Source organism: Sapajus apella, unplaced genomic scaffold (genome assembly GCF_009761245.1).
Source record: "Sapajus apella isolate SASKATOON/1434 unplaced genomic scaffold, GSC_monkey_1.0 scaffold21, whole genome shotgun sequence".
NCBI lineage: Eukaryota > Metazoa > Chordata > Mammalia > Primates > Cebidae > Sapajus > Sapajus apella.
In genome coordinates, this window is record NW_022436961.1 from 2,463,038 (window position 1) to 2,468,326 (window position 5,289).

General features: G+C 47.5%; 1 long non-coding RNA gene across 1 annotated transcript; it reads right to left on the reverse strand.

Moving 5' to 3' along the window:
• Positions 1–1,255: 1,255 nt before the first annotated feature.
• Positions 1,256–3,884, reverse strand: LOC116558280. The gene is made up of 2 exons (XR_004271932.1): positions 3,840–3,884; positions 1,256–1,339 (listed from the first exon to the last, which is right to left on the reverse strand). It is a non-coding gene; the product is annotated as an uncharacterized LOC116558280 (long non-coding RNA).
• Positions 3,885–5,289: the final 1,405 nt, after the last annotated feature.

Below are 5,289 nucleotides of genomic sequence, written 5' to 3' on the forward strand. Positions count from 1 at the left end.
TACATATAAGTGCTTTATTTATATTTCTTCCGTTTCCCCACTCCATTCCAGGAATCTTCCTAAAGAAAACCTCCTCCCTTGTAGTCAGGATATGAGAGAAGAATGCAAGGAATTTGAGGCCTTCTGCAGGGGCTACAAGTTGAATCAGTCCGGTTTCCCCGTTATGAATTCAGGTGCAAGAAAACAGACTGATCAAAGTTCCCCAACGCAGAAAACACGCACATGCTGGACAAGAAATCACGCTTTGCCCAGGCAGAAAAGGCAGGCTTTCTGTGCGCCTATGTGAATAGCCCGGCTTTATTCTTATGAGTAGGACCGCGAACCCAGCACCCAGCTGCAGTTTTGCCTTTGATTACTGTCCCCGAAAGGCTGGCTACTGAGCACTCTCTAAAGAGAAGTAGACCGGATGGTGGCCGGCGTGGCCAGGGGACTCAGCGGCAACACCTGGAAGGCGAAGCTGACCTTCTCACCTCCGCGGAGACCAGTGTTCCAACACAGGTCTTCTTGGAAGGAGACCCAGGCACCCGGGGGTACGCAACTGCACCGCCCCCTGATCCCGCCTGCGTGCACGGTGCCCCGCAGGAAGCCCCTGCAGGGCGCACGGCTGCAGGCTATCCGACGATAGTGCAGGCCTCCATGGATACCCGCTAGCTCCCCTGGGGCGCAGCAGCCTGGGGCATGGGGGCGGCTCTGCAGCAGGTGGAGGCCGGGCCGTGGGGAGCTGCAAGCGGGACACCCGCCCTCTTAAGGCTCTGCCCGCAGCGGCTTCAAACCAGTGCACGGATGCCAACGAGAGCCCCTTTGCGTCTGCAAACACAACTTGCTTCTTGGGTAGCTGGGGATCAGGAGGTCGTGCCGGGCAGGGGCTGGACAGCCGAGGCCGCTGTTCCTCTCAGGCAGGCTGCTGGGGCTGCGGGAGCGGTGCGCTGCGGCGGAGGCAGAGGTGCCTAGGGAGGTGCGCTGAAGGCGGCACAGGGACATTGGCAAAGGAGAAGGAAGCTCTGATGAGAGCGCAGAAGGACCGCACATTCCCACCTGCATCCCAACCCGCCCTTCGCTGCGCTCTCCCTGGCTTGCCCACCCCACGGTATCCCCTGAAACTGGAGAAGAGGCACTGGCAAGAAGGGAAGGGGAGCCACGTGGCACTGTCGGTTGCTGGAGGCCGGCGTGCTTACCCCACTCAGCTCCAGGCGGCAGGCGTGGCAGGGGTGTGGATGCTCCTGTCTGAGACCAGCTTCCCAGCGGGAATTATTTATTTGCTGTCGACTCCTAGAGGGCCAGCCGAGCAGAGGCACTAGTCCCTGGAGGCGGCCAATCAGAAGAGCCTTTCATGATTAAACTGTGGGTTGGAGGAAGAGGAAGGAAAAGGATGTGGCCACGAGTGTGAATCAGTAGGTCCCAGCTACTCGGGAGGCCGAGGCGGGAGGCTGGCGTGAGCTCAGGAGTTACCAGACCAGCCTGGGCAAGATGGCGAGATCCTGTCTCTAAAAAAAAAATCACAGTATAATACTGATAAGTAGTGTGATAAGAATAAGACACTTTGCCTCAGGCCCCCAGCACGTCGTCCTCGGCAGCACTTGGGATCATTCTGGGGTTCCCCAGTGATGGGAGTCTGTGATTAGGGCAGCAGGGACAACAGGGGCAATGTTGAAACTGGAAACCCTCTCAGCTGTGGGACAGACAGGATTTGTGCTTGTTTGTTTGTTGTATTTATTTATTTATTTATTATTTTTTAGCGACAGAGTCCCACTCTCGCCCAGACTGGAGTGCAGTCGCAAGATCTCGGCTCACTGCAACCTCCACCTCCCGGTTCTACCAATTCTCCTGCCTCAGCCTCCTGAGTAACTGGGATTATAGGCGCCTATCCTCATGACTGATTAATTTTTTCTATTTTAGTAGAGACAGGGTTTCACCGTGTTGCCCAGGCCAGTATCCAATTCCTGAGCTCAGGCAATCTACCAGCCTAGCCTCAGCCTCCCAAAGTGCTAGGATTACAGGCGTGAGCCACCATGCCCGCACTATTTGTTGTATCTACTTATTTAATTATTTTTATTTTAATAGAGACTTGGTCTCACTCTTGCCCAGGCTGGTCTTCAACTCTTGGGCTCAAGCTGTACTCCCACCTCAGCCATCTAAAGGGCTGGGATCACAGGCATGAGCCACTGTGCCCAGCCCAACCAGTAGCCTTTAAAAGTTGCCCTTTTGGGCCAGTCTAGGTGACTAACACTGGTACCTAGCACTTTGGGAGGCCCAGGTGGGTGGATCACAAGGTCAAGAGATCAAGACCACACTGGCCAACATGGTGAAACCCTGTCTCTATTAAAAATACAAAAATTAGCTGGGCACGGTGGCTCACGCCTGTAATTTCAGAACTTTGGGAGGCTGAGGTGGGCAGATCACTAGGTCAGGAGTTTGAGACCAGCCTGGCCAACATAGTAAAACATCTCTACTAAAAATACAAAAAATTAGTCAGGTGTGGCGGCAGGTGCTTGTAATACCAGCTGCTCCAGAGGCTGAGGCAGCAGAATACTTCAACCCAGGAGGTGGAGGTTGTCTCAAGCTGATAACTGCCCGGGTGACAGTGTGAGAACCAGTCTCAAAAAAAAAAAAAAAGAAAGAAAGAAAAGAAATTAGGTGGTCGTGGTGGCGGCCGCCTGTAATCCCAGCTACTAGGGAGGCTGAGGCAGGAGAATAGCTTGAACCTGGGAGGTGGAGGTTTCAGTGAGCCGAGATTGTGCCATTGCACTCCAGCCTGGTGACAGAGAGAGACTACATCTCTAAATAAATAAGAAATAAATCTTGCCCTTTTGACCAGGCGTGGTGGCTCACACCCTAATCCCAGCACTTTGGGAGGCTGAGGCTGGTGGATCACTTGAAGCCAGGAGTTCAAGACCAGCCTGACCAACATGGAGAAACCCCCGTCTCTACTAAAAATACAAAATTAACTGGGTGTAGTGGCAGGTGCCTGTAATCCCAACTACTTGGGAGGCTGAGGCCGGAGAATCTCTTGAATCTGGGAGACAGAGTTTTCGGTGAGCCGAGATCAGGCCATTGCACTCCAGCCTGGGCAACAAGAGCAAAACTTTGTCTCAAAAAAAAAAAAAAAAAAAAAAAAAAAAAAAAAAAAGTTGTCCTCTTCCCATCTTCATCTTAATAAAAACAATCAAACTTTAAAATAATTGTCAATATGATAGGTGAAAAAAGGCATCTCATGATGGTTTTGATTACATTTTTAAAATGGCAGGTAGGGTTTTTTTTCATATATCATTGTCATTTCCATTTCCTTCTCTGTGAATGACATATTCAAACCTTTTGCCTATTTTTAAATTAAGCCATTTGTATAGTTTCAGTATTGTAGGTAGTAGTAGCTCTTGGTCAATTAATGATAGTAAATGGCTTCAAACCTGTGCACCACAGCCCCTTCGAATCAGCAAGCACAACTTGCTTCTTGGGTTGCTGGGAATCAGGAGGTCGTGCCAGGCAGAGATTAATGGTATCAACCAAATGTATTATCTGTTTGGAAGAAAATAAGGGTAGACTCCAATCTCACAACAAAAATAATTGAAGAGCTTAAAAAAACCCCTGTAAATTATAAGGAAGAATTATAGAATAATATTTGCATAATTTGGAGGTGGGAGAAATTTTACATGGCACAATAAACAAAATAAACAGATAAAAAAAAGACCGACCAACCAAGAAGATGTTACTTCTTCTTGAGTCTGTTTTGCTTATATTTTCTTAGAAAATCATCCATTTCCTTTAAATGTTAAATTTACTATGAAGTTATGTGCTGAGTTATTCTAGTTATTAAAAAGCCTTGGCTGGGCGTAGCGGCTCACCTGTGAAATCCCGGCACTCTGGGAGGCTGAGGCCAGGGTGGTGCTTGATCTCAAGAGTTCCAGACCAGCCTCAGCAACATGGTGAAATCCCATCTTTACAAAAAATACAAAAATTAGCCAAGTGCGGTTGTGTGTCCCAGTTACTCCCAGCTACTCAGGAGGCTGAGATGGGAGGACTGCTTGACACCAGGTGGAGGCTGCAGTGAGCCGTGATTGTGTCATTGCACTCCAGCCTAGGCGACACTGCCCTTTCATTATTCCTAATATGCTTTATATGTGTTTTCTATTTTTTCATGGTCAGACTTGAGGTTTCCTTATTTATTTGTTATTCAGTTTCTTAGGCATATTGATTTCCTTGTTCCTCGTTAATTATTTTGTTTTCATTTTATGATTTCCCCTTTCATTTTTCTACTGTTTCTCCCTTCTTCAGTGGAATGCTCTGTTTCATTTTTAATCTTTTGTGTTTCCCAAGAAATGCATTTGAGATTGTATATTTTCTAAAAGAAAACCTATACGTTTTAAGACAGAGTGCTTTATTGCTAAAACAGGCTCTCATTTGCATATTTGTTTTCTCTTTGACACAAGAATTATTTTACTATAAAAATTTGTAAGAGATTGGCCGGGCATGGTGGCTCATACTTGTAATCCCAGCACTTTGGGAGATCAAGGCAGGTGGATCACTAGGTCAGAAGTTTGAGACCAGTCTGGCCAACATAGTGAAACCCCATCTCTACCAAAAATACAAAAAATTATCTGGGCATGGTGGCGGGTGCTCATAATACCAGTTACTCCAGAGCTACTCTGGGACACAGAGCGAGACTCCTCAAAAAAAAAAAAAAAAAATTTGTGAGAGATCCTGTTGGGAGGAGGATATCTTTTTCATGTTGGCCTTAAGTTGCTTTGTCAGCCTACCTTCCCCTTATGTAACTAATACTTATGGATCCCTGCTTTTTGCTAAACAATGTGTTAGGTGCTGAAGTACAAAGGTAAACAAAACTAGTAAGATTGCTGACCACAAGGGTCTTGTTTTCTAGCATTCAGAGAGTGTGATTTTGTTTTTAAGACAGAGTCTCACTCCTTTGCCTAGGCAGAAATGCAGTGGTGCAAGCTCAGCCCACAGCAATCTCCGCCTCCCGGGTTCGAGGGATTCTCCTACCTCAGCCTCCCGAGTAGCTAAGCTTAGCCGTCACCACGCCCAGCTAATTTTTGTATTTTTGGTGGAGAGGGGATTTCACCATGTTGGTTAGACTGGTCTCTAACTCCTGGCCTCAGGTGATCCACCTGCCTCAGCCTCTCAAAGTGTTGGGATTACGGGCGTGAACCACCACGCCGGACAAGAGCGTGATCTTTATGACCTGTATTTTGGGGAAATTTATTGAAATTTTCTTTCGTGGCTATAAGTGATCCATTTTTATTTTTTTTAAAAGTGTTTTCTCAATTTGCTAAAATG